The sequence below is a fragment of the Nicotiana sylvestris genome, chromosome 2, assembly GCF_000393655.2.
Source record: "Nicotiana sylvestris chromosome 2, ASM39365v2, whole genome shotgun sequence".
In the NCBI taxonomy this organism is placed as follows: Eukaryota; Viridiplantae; Streptophyta; class Magnoliopsida; order Solanales; family Solanaceae; genus Nicotiana; species Nicotiana sylvestris.
In genome coordinates, this window is record NC_091058.1 from 8,176,126 (window position 1) to 8,188,297 (window position 12,172).

Sequence of the window (12,172 nt, forward strand, 5' to 3'; positions counted from 1 at the left end):
GTAATATTTTTTGTATTTTTCAAAGTTAAAATGATTATAGAATATTAATAAAACTATTTTTTTGTAATTTTCGTTTTTAATAAAGACAAAAATAAAAAGTAATATTTTTTGTATTTTTCCAAAATTAAAACGACTACAAAACATTAATAGAATTATATTTTTTGTAATTTTTGAATTTATATAAAGTACAAAAATAAAGTGCAATTTTGTATTTTTCAAGTTGATGAGAGATACATAAACTAAAATTTATATATATACTTTTTTTTGTAATTTTTCTTTTTGCAACGAAATAAAGGAAAAATAGTTAAAATAGCTATACTAGACCCAATTTCACATATTCACACTAAAATGTGAAAATTCTCGGGGAGGGTCAAAAATCACGTGCTTACAGCTGCCCCTCTTTGACTTGTTGTTAATACTATTATTACTACTAATATTATTATTATTGCTATTATTATTATTATTATCTACTTAATATTATATAATACATTTGAAAGAGCTAATTAAGTGTAATTTAGGAGCCCAAGGAAATACTAGGATGAAAGGAATTTAAGGGTCATTTCAGATCTCTCATTCGACCAAGTCTCAAGCCTAAAAACAAGCCCAACATAATTAGCCCAAGAAGCAAATCAGATTTTCTATTTTATTTTACTCCCAAGTAGCCAAACCCATGTTTCTTCTCCATTTTTCATCTTCGATGCAAATTCATTTCCTTCCCGTCATTGCAGAAGTTTGCCCCCTCCAATTTGGGGTAAGTTTCTCATATGTCTCATCTTTTCTTGCTGATGTCTGTAATTTTCTCCTCTCTCATCCCTATCACGAGATTTGGTCAAGCGAAAGAGCCAAAAAACTTTTGCATAAATCTGCAGGTTTGGCTCTATTCTTCCCATTTTCTTCATAAGAATCTCTTCTCTTTGCTGTTGTATTCATGGTGGACAGTCAAATCTTTGGTCCTTTATCAATTCAAAATTTAACTGATGAATTTGTCTTCGCTGTTCAAAATTCAAACGGCACATTTTAATTCCCGCTTTTCAAAACTCTAGCCTTTTGGACTATAAATATTCTCTTTTGGAGCTCACAAAAGGGGATTCAGGGTTCAGTCGCCCCTTTACTCTATAAAACATTACTACTCTATCACTCAAAAACTCTAAGAATCTCTTCCAAAATTTTTCTATCTTGGTAGATATTAGTTTCGACCGAGGTATTTGAACTCATTCGGCTCGAGGTTCGGGTTTCTTCAAAACGAGAGAATAGATTCGAGGCCGACGCCACAATTCACTGCCCACAAGAAGGCTAGATCTAAACTTTTATTTATTTCTGTATTAATTTGTTTACTATCATATGTGATTTAGGAATCACTTGGTATAGAAATCATATTCTAAAAGGTGTTTTAGTGTTTTTGACGAGTATGCATAAAGTAATCGATAAGTACCAAACAAAATGCTTTTATAAAAACTCTGTTTTATTAACGGTATACCAGGCTATATTTTTATAATTCTTGTTTTGCCTAAGTGAAGAACCATACCTCTGTTTTGATATTCTGTGTTAGGTAGGAATATTAGTCTGAGAATATATTTTCATGGCTTAGAATTATTTTAATTAAAACACGTCCCGTGACATTATGGACCTATAGTCTTAGTTGAAGGTTGGAATATTTAGCCGTTATAAAGTTTTTTCCATTAGCCAATGATGATATGCGACTTTGTTTCTAAATACACCAAATGATTTGGGGTTTAGCATATAAATTGATTTGAGCTATAGGTTTAACTCTTTTGCTCTATTTATGCAAAATGAAATAGATATATATGAAGGTATTAATACAAATCTTAAGTAACAGAAACAATGCCTTAAGAAGTAGAAATCATGTTATTTCTCTAAGAAGTATTGGGTACATACCTGTTCTTTAATTTTTTTAAGATCCTTTCTCTATTTAGTACCACTAACTGTATGTGTCCCAGTTGGACTATTGAGTTTGTTTTAAATATATATGATGTCTATGTTTTAATCTGTTGATGTAAATGGTAAGGCATAAATACAATTGAAATTAGATAAACAATATGACTTTTTCACTTCTAGCTGTTCATAGTTAACAATGTACATGACTTCTAATTATTCTGTTTTCTTTATTTGTTTCATATGAACACCGGAGCCGAAGAGTTTTACTTTGAGACTCAACGACGCCGCAGCCGCATATCTTCATGCACGTCGAGCCTCTACACTTATTGAAAGCGAGTCATAAAAAATATTCACTCTTCTGTTTGAGAGCCAAACATGGCTGTCTACCAGATCCTCTACTTTGTCTTATTTTTGCTTATGATTGGTGACTAACGTTTTATCTTTGTATTATTATCTTTTAAGTCTAGTTACATGATTATTTTATTTTTAGTTGTGTAAATATTTGACCCAATGGCAATACATTGGATAGTAACTAGCGATTATATAATCATCTAGGTTCTTGGGATACTTCTTTATTATTTACTAATACAACACCTAGACATAGAGATATTAAGAATTTGATTAACTTGATTTAGATTCGAGGTATTAGAATTGAAAACTGAGTGTGCTTAAGATAGTGACTCTCGTCTCTTCTTTAGGCAATAATAGTGGTTTTCAACTATGGTTTACTTATTTGAACTTATTGGAATTAATTTTTAAGTTTTATAAATGGGCAAAAACGTGGGTTTAACCAACTCTTATACACTAAGTTAATATACTCTTTCTTACATATCTAGACTTGTGGATTTCTTTAAACATAACATTCACTTACACTTGGCCTTTAATTAACCTTAGTTCGGTCAGTTAACCATTTAATATGGATCTTAAAAGGTGCCTTAAAAACCTTCCCTTTGGATTAATTGAACCCTTACCTAGAATCTTTAGGTTAAGTAAACCATTAACAAAGTTATACTTTATTAATACATTACTTAACTTTAGGTGTCCTAATTCACCTTATAAATAATTAGGTGGCGACTCTTTAGCTTTAATCAAATTACAAAATTGCCTATATATTGTACCTTACTTTAACCAGTTTAAAATGAAGTATAACAGTCACCCTCCTCCACTCGTCAATAGACCAAGTCGAGGTACATTCTATAAATTTAACTTGGGAATGGCGTAATCGCATCATATCATATCTGCAGGAGGGAACATTCCCACGAGATAAAAAAGAAGCCAAAAAGCTCTGAATACAAGCGTCCAGATACAACCTTATAAACCACGACCTTTACAAAAGGACATTCGGCGACCCTTTAGCCAAATGCCTTAGACCAAATCAGACAAGGCGAGTGCTCGAAGAGGTACACGAAGGCCACTGCGGTGCCCATACAGGCAATCGGGCCCTCGTTAGGTGTCTTATTTGTGCAGGATACTAGTGGGCCACTATGAAAAAAGAGGCTGCGGAGTATGTCAAGAAATGTGAGCAATGCCAGAAATACGCCCCTATGATACACCAGGCGGGGGAACTCCTGCATTCCATCACTTCTCCATAGCCGTTTATAAAATGGGGGATGGATATCGTCGGGCCCCTCCCAGCAAGGCGAGGTAAGATACGCTTCCTTTTGGTTGTAACTCACTACTTCTCCAAATGGGTGGAAGCATGTGCGTTCGTTCAAATACGCGAACAAGAAGTCATCACGTTCATCTGGAAAAACATCATATGTTGCTTCGGTATCTCCAAAGAAATTAGTTGCGACAACGGATCCCAGTTCATCGGGAAAAAGACGACTGAATTTTTCGAAAAATGGCACATCAAGCGGATACTCTCCATGCCATATCATCCTGCCTACAATGGTCAAGCGGAATCCTCCAATAAAACAATATTGAACATATTAAAGAAAAATCTTGAGGGCACCAAAGAGCTATGGCCAGAACTGCTACCAGAGGTGCTATGGGCCTACCGCACAACGCTGAAAACCAGCACGGGTGAGATGCCGTATTCACTGGTCTACGGCACCTACACAGTCATACCCGTTGAGGTCCGGGAACCGAGCCTGAGATACTCCAATGAGAATGGACAAAGCAATGCCGAAACCAAATTACAAGACCTGGATGAGGTCGAAGAACGAAGGGATATGGCACACATAAGGATGGTGGCCCAAAAACAACAAGCAAAAAGGCTATAACAAGAACGCCAAAGTACGACCACTCAGAGTCGGGGACTACGTGCTAAAAGCCAAAATGCAAGCAGCGAAAGACCCGAATGAGGGGAAATTGGGAACAAACTGGGACGGGCCATATAAAATCACAGCAGCAGCAAGCAAATGAGTATTCCAATTAGAAACAATGGAAGGAAAACTGCTACAACATAACTGGAATGCCGCCCACCTCACGTACTTCCACTTCTGAAAAGAGACGCCGCCCAAGTCGTACTCTTTTTCCCTCGCCCGGGTTTTGTCCCAATCGGGTTTTCTCGGGGAGGTTTTTAATGAGGCGACAAGGGGGATATCTCGAGGTTCCAAGTATTGTTCATTACCCCGCCTACTGATTACATCTCCAGGACGAGCAATAAAGGGACTAGATATAAAGAATCTTCATTTTATGTACGAAATCGACATGTACCGCCATTGTACGAGCGAAGTCGACATGTATCTCCGACATATGAATGAAATCACTCCATTATGTACACGAAATCAACACGCGTCTCCAATGTATGAATAAAACCGGCATCTACGACACTCCAACAAATAAATAGAATGCCACCCTTACGACGGGATACTACTTTGGCACCAGCTCGAAAGTAACATCCCAATGGCTAAGGCCATCATCAAAGAGAAGAGTTCGACTTCATTCGAACAACGATGGGATACTACTTTGGTACCAGCTCGAAAGTAACATCCCAATGGCTAAGGCCATCATCAAAGAGAAGAGTTCGACTTCATTCGAACCACGACGGGATACTACTTCGGCACCAGCTCGAAAGTAACATCCCAATGGCTAAGGCCATCATCAAAGAGAAGAGTTCGACTTCATTCGAACCACGACGGGATACTACTTCGGCACCAGCTCGAAAGTAACATCCCAATGGCTAAGGCCATCATCAAAGAGAAGAGTTCGACTTCATTCAAACCACGACGGGATACTATTTCTGCACCAGCTCGAAAGTAACATCCCAATGGCTAAGGCCATCATCAAAAAGAAGAGTTCGACTTCATTCGAACCACGACGGGATACTACTTCGGCACCAGCTCGAAAGTAACATCCTAATGGCCAAGGCCATCAAAGAAAAGAGTTCGATTTCATTCGAACCACGACGGGATACTACTTCGCCACCAGCTCAAAAATAACATCCCAATGGCCAAGGCCATCGTCAAAGAAGATAGTTCAACTTCACTCGAACCACAACGGGATACTACTTTGGCACCAGCTCGAAAGTAATATCCCTACGGCCAAGGTCATTCCTAACGAAAAGAGTTCAACTAAACTCATAATCCAACAGGTTTAACATTTCAACAAAGATTCTGAGTAACATAGTTGCGGCAAAAGTCATCGTCAAACAAACTAGAGAAAGGGAACAACAACTCAAAGGTACACGACCTAAACAATTTTCATTACAGCAAATATATTACAAATATTTGTTTTTACAATGGGCTCAAAGATGCCCTCGCAAAAATGGCGAAGCAAAAGTAAATACAACTGAAAACTACGCCACATCATTTCTTGTGGCATACACCTCCTCGTACCAAGAATCGGAGGCAAGTTTATCCGCATCACCAGAACTAATATCATCCCCGCTAGGTGTGATGGGGTCATACCCACATGCCTCACGAGCTGCACGGGCCTTGGCACACACATCCTGAAGCTCCATCTCGGACGCCCTCCTGTCAGCATAAAGAGCCTTGTACACATCGAGTCGTGCTTCAGCGTGAACCCACAACTCATACAAATGGAGAGGCACGGCAGGATCAGCCAAAGTATGGGATGTAGAGGGCTGCAACTAACGATGCACGTCCTCCGTTTTCAAAAAAGCCACCTGCTCATTTAATGTAGACAACTCTGCCTCCAAACCTTGAATACGCCCCTCAAGTCCCGCTACCTTAAGCGTAGACGCCTCCGACTCCTTGGCCCGCTCCAACCTACAAACACGGAGGGCGTCTTCTAAAGCCACTGCCTCCGATACGGCGGCTGCTCTGTCCCTTTCGGCATGGGCCAGACCATCAGCAGTTGCGCTTAATTCACTCTTAAGGTCAACAACCTCCGCTGCCTTCGTGTTCAATTCTGCGGTTAAATTGGCCACATTTGCCTAGAGGTCAGCATTTTCGGCCACCACTCCCTTATTTAGCTCAAGCTCATCTTTCCTGACCTTAAGGGCTGCCTCAAGCTCACTACAACGGGGCGACGACCTTCATAAGGTCCTCATCTCGCTCTTTCAATTCCTCGACCTTACGCGCCAACTGATCCTCCCTCTGCTTAAGCTCGTCGTGGAAGAGCTGAAATTCGCGATCCTAAGTAAAAATGTCAGTCATCGCACGATACTTGGTGCGGTATACTTGATACTTAGAGGACATCTTCCCATAGATGGTCGTCCTCCTCCTTTCCCTACGCTCACGCTCTATCTCCATGATGAAGGTCTAATATGAAAAACCAAGTTAAAACAAAGAGATGAGCCAAGAATGGTAAAACAAATCCCACGACGAAAAGAAAATAAAGGTGCTCACCCGAAGAGCCATGCTGGAAACGCTTCATGACAACTCTACATCACTCATCGATCTAAGCGCCTCGCTCTCAGGAGCAGCACATAAAGGGGCAAAAACGGACGCTACCTGATCACAGTTCGACAACAAGTCGTAGTCCCCAAGAATGAATATGTGTCGATCAAAACCCTCCATTCTGACCTCTATATGAGTGTGACGCTCTAAAAACTCGCATGCATCCCCTGGGTAGACGTCTGAGCCCGAGCCGTCGCCCTCGGCGCATAAGCCCCTTCTTACAGTAGATGATGCGCCACCTTCAGCGGAGCGCACAGACCCCCCTCCTTAGTAAACCCCTTCTGTTTGGGGAGACATCCCTGCCAAGATAGCATCGGCTATAAACGCGGGCACCAGTGCCGTCTTCGATTCCCACTCTTACCAGTATCAACGGCCACGCCTTTCCCGAGCTCCACCCTCCTTTTTTTTCTCAACAAAGATTCGTCCCCATTAGAGGACTCATCCACGAGGTGATGGATTGGTAAAGAAGAGATATCTTCTCTCACAACCATATCCCGAGAGGAGTTTCTCATCTGTACCAGCTAAGCACGACCCTCTCAGACGGGCTCATCCAAAGTGAATTGCATTCCTGCAGAGGCGACGACCTGGCGAAATGCAGGGACTGGGGCCCTCCACCTAGAAGCTCCATGACTTGTCATCACAAAGAGTTGTACCAGTAGACAATGGCAAATAGCCAAAGAGTGGAACAGAGGAAGACACTTACCGGATGAGACCTTTGGCCCAAAGCGTTTCATAAAAGCGGGCCAGTCCCGAGTCTCCACTGTATGAAGCAGCAAACGGGCTACCCAATCCCATATACCGGCAATGGGACGGGGTGGATGCCCCATAGCTGCAAAAGAGAGCCGCAAATAAATACTAAGTTGGGCATAAAAAAAAGAGTAAATAAGTTATGACAGCTACGATTCTCATTCCACCGCTCAGGGAATCTTGCGGGGTCTGACACAATGTGTTCAGTTCTGACAAAGAAATACTTATGCCAAAATTTGCGACTCGCCTGGTCCGACCACTAGTCCTTTGGTTCCACGGTGCCTCAGATGTACCATGGTACCCCTGTGAAAGTTAGGAGAAAACAAGTGCAGGAGGTGGTGAACGGTAACTTCGCACTCTGCCAACTCCGCATATTTTGTCAACACCAGAAGTATTTTGTATGTGTACGGAGAAAGTTGCGCCGGGCAAACCTGATAAAATCAACAGAATTCTTCTGCTAATGGGAGAAGGGGGAAGGAATGACTAATCACAAAGGGGTATTCATAAAAAGCACAATACCCCGGTCTATGGACCTCCACGAAGTTCATTCCCGCTGGAACCATCTCGATATGAGGGGGAATGTTGTATTTAGTGCGGATGGCATCGATATGGGCCTGCTCAGTTTCAGATACTACCGAAGCGGGAGTAAGAGCAAGTTCTTTAAGAAAGTCACTTTGAGACATGGGGTGTCTCGGAAGTAACTCTTCCACGGTGGGAAAATTATCCCCTTCCTCCACCGTCATGTCCTTACCACTGGAAGGAGCGCCATAGACAGCGGGGTGGCGTCAGAAATCCCCTCACGAGATCGATGTGTTCTAGGCATATCTATGGCGGAAGATGTGTTGATAAAACAGAAAAAGCTAAGAACGGCGAACGGAAAAGAGAAAGCAAAGAAATTGCTAGAGCAAAAGCTGAAGGTATGAGAAGGATTAACCAAAGAAGAAATGACCAAAAGTTTTTGAAACAACAAACCCTCCACCTATTTATAGGATTGGGTAGCACCAGAGTCAAAGCGGAAGGCTGCAAAATGGCACCAAAATCGAAGCGACAAACCATCAGCCTCTGTCTCGGAAATGCGTATAATGATGACGTACGTAGAAGTGACATCATTTCCTAATAAGACACACCACCCAGGATATTGTGGAGCACGCTAACCTTCCGTTGTTGGCCAAACCATTACGATTCGTAAGCCAAATTTCTCCGCAAGTTTGGGCTATGTCCGATTATCGAGGACGCACCAAGCCGCAACCTCGACAAGCAGAGGGACTAACTGTATAGGTCCAAATTTGGACGACCACGACCACGACCACGGACAAATACGGCAAGGGACGAGGCCCTTACAACGCAGCGTCCTTTGGTCATTGTAGAGGGCGATGACCGACAACGGTTAGTAAATGCACGACATTTGTAGTAGTGTAGGCGCAACATGAGACAGTAGGAATATACTTTTCGAATATTCTTTATGTTATACTTTTTAGGGTTCAATAGGGGAGTGCCCCTTATAAATAGAAAGAGAGAGAAAACTTTGTAAAAGGGGATCGAAAAGTGAATACAAAAAAAGACAACTTCTGCTTGTTAGAGTGCAGGAATCCACACATCATTTCTCACCTTGGTCAATAGCAGCCATTGCAATATTTCTCTACGTTCGAAGTTATTATATTTACGCTTAATCGTTTGGTTTCGACATATTAAGAAGCATTATTCACCTTGTTTATCCCTTGCATCTTTCAATCTAGATTTTATTATGCTTGGCTGAGATTTACTTCTTCATCTTCTTTAATTGATTTAATCAAAAAAAGTTTCGATATCTTTTGGTCGAATAATGCTGTCTAACACCTTTAGTTGTTACACCTGAGCGGTTAAAGTTTCACCCACGCACACACAGACATAGATATATTCTCTTTACCTATAAAAATGTATTTTTATCTAAGTGAGTCAAAAATTATATGTTACTCGACAAAAACTTGAGGATGCTAAAATTTAAATTTTTTCTATGTCATTTTATTTTGACATTAAAAAAGAAATTAACATAAGTAATCAACCAGTCAAAAAAATACTCGATATATATATACATTAAAAAAGAAATTAACATAAGTAATCAACCAGTCAAAAAAATACTCGATATATATATATATATATATATATATATATATATATATATATATATATATATATATATATATATATATATATATATAAAGCAAGAAAGTTACCATATATAATTGTATTTTGGTTAAGCCAAGTGACAAGCTAATAAATGCAAATAGTATATGGTAAATATATATATAACTGAATTTGAATTAAAGAATAATTTTGAATTTATAGATAAAGTTTTTAAATTTGAATTAATATAAAAAAAGAAATTTATCTTTTTTTGGTCAAGTTATCATACTTAATTCGGTTAATGATCATATGCAATCACACTAAGAACTTGATTATCTTTTCCGATTATTTAAATGCTATTGTGCCTGTGGAAAAAAAATTATTCCATATAACTGGTATGACATGAAATATATATATATTTTTAAATGTAAATAAAATATTTCAAAATAGGATTATTTTTTAAAATATAATGTAACTTAAGAAATAAAAGGATAAGATATTTTTGAATTTTAGTAGGGTTTTTAAATTATTATAATAGAAGTCATATCATGGACAAAATCAGGAAATCGAAATATTATGGAATATTTTCATAAATATCTGGCAGATTTATTGTTTACTTTTTATAGCTAATATCCATAGATGATATACTGGCAACACACGATTATACACATATTATATATGGATTATGTATAAATTACACATTGTTCAATTTTTTAATTTAAGTAGTAAGACAAGCACTTATTTAGGTTGATTAGATAAATCCAAAAGAAAAATATGGAAGAATTTCAACTAAACACTAAAAATATAAATAAAGTTCTTATGTAGACAATTTCTATTTAAACTCATCCTTTTATAGAGAAATAAATTATTTTTTTTGTAAAAAAAAGACATAAAAAATAAGATAAAGAAAATAAATAAAGAAAAAAAGTATGAAAAATCTAATAAATAGAAATAAGAGATGATAACGAATTTCTTCTTCCGTTTCATCTATGTTAAGTATAAAAAATTTGGAAGTTGATATCATTGATTTTAAATCTTTTTTTCAACTCAAATACATAGATTATAAGACAATGATCTTTTAGAATATTTTTTTTTAAATTTACATTGTGTGTCGTTTTTAAAAAATCACTATTACTAACAAACTGATATGATATTTGAATTTGAATATAAATGCAATTTGAGTAGTTTGCATTGAGGTTAAGCCAAGTATGGTGTTGAGAAAAACTACTTGGCAATTTCAAGATAATATATGCAATGTTATATAATAACAGTCAACTAATTTAACATTTAATAATTCAAAGAACAATTATAGAGGCATATGTAGAGTGTTGACAACATGTTCAATTGAACCCATAACTTTTTACACTGAGCAAAACTTTATATGTGAAAACTTCTTAAAATTATAAAAATAGTAGATATGAACCCATAACTCTAAAAATATAATGAGTTCAATGCTAAAATCTTAAAAATTGAATCCATAAAGTATAAATCCTTGATCCACCTCTGTATATAGGATATTCCAAATTCAAAATCTGTGGCTAGAGATATCAGTAAACTCAAAATAACGTTATATTGAAATAAAATTTCACCGGTTAAAGAATCATTTAAATTCTTAGATAGCCGACTAAAGTAAATTTTAAATTAAGGATAACATCTTCACTTGCATCATTATAAAGATAATAATTATATATATATAGTTTTAGATCACTTGCATATATATATATATATATAAAGTTTTAGAAATTGGAATGTCAAAATAGAAATATTTTTTGAAAGACAACAACATACCAAATAAGAGTTCACGTCGTAGTAAAAGAGTCATGTCGTAACCAAAGAATCATTCATATTGTGTCAACACTTTGTGCTTTGACATAAATACAAATTATTATTTTATTTTTTGGATTTTTTTAGGTTCCAATGACACCAATGAGAATGTTAGGTGCAAAAATATGGCTATTTTTAGGTGGTGCAAAAATATGGCTATTTATAGGTGGTGCAAAAATATGGCTATTTTTAGGTGCAAAAATAAAATTATCACTACGAGATTTGAGAAAATGTTAGTCCTTTTTCATGTATTATTTCGTAATTGATATTTAACGATTATCTAGAAGGTTTAAATTTTAAGGTTATTTACATATCATTCAAATAACTCGGATATTTAATATGGTTAATGTCAAATATCAAAATGGAGTCATATTGGAAAAAAAATTACTGGCTAAATAATTTTTTAAATTTTTAGATAGCCGACTAAAATGAGTTTTGAATTAAGGATAATATTTTCACTTACATTATTATAAAATAAATTATTATTTGAAAATAATATTTTAGAAACTAAAATTTTAAAATAGAAATAATTTTTGAAAGATATCAACGCACAAAATAAGAGTTCAAGTAGTAGTAAAAGAGTCAAGTCGTATCCAAAGAGTCTTTCATAGTCTCAACCTTTGATTGTTTTGTCATAAATATGAGTTATTATTTTGCTTCCCGACTACTTTTAGGATCCAATGACACCGGCAAAAATGGTATCAAAAAAGAAAAATAGAATTATATCTAGAAAATTTGAGAAATGGTTAATCTTTTTCATGTAGTGTTTCTTAATTAATACCCAATGATTATTT

The 12,172-nt window shown here is 36.9% G+C and overlaps 1 long non-coding RNA gene across 1 annotated transcript; it reads left to right on the forward strand.

Annotated features, from left to right (window-relative positions):
• Positions 1-621: 621 nt before the first annotated feature.
• On the forward strand, positions 622-2,463 carry LOC104229543 (uncharacterized). Its single transcript, XR_711656.2, has 2 exons — positions 622-869; positions 1,184-2,463. It is a non-coding gene; the product is annotated as an uncharacterized lncRNA (long non-coding RNA).
• Positions 2,464-12,172: the final 9,709 nt, after the last annotated feature.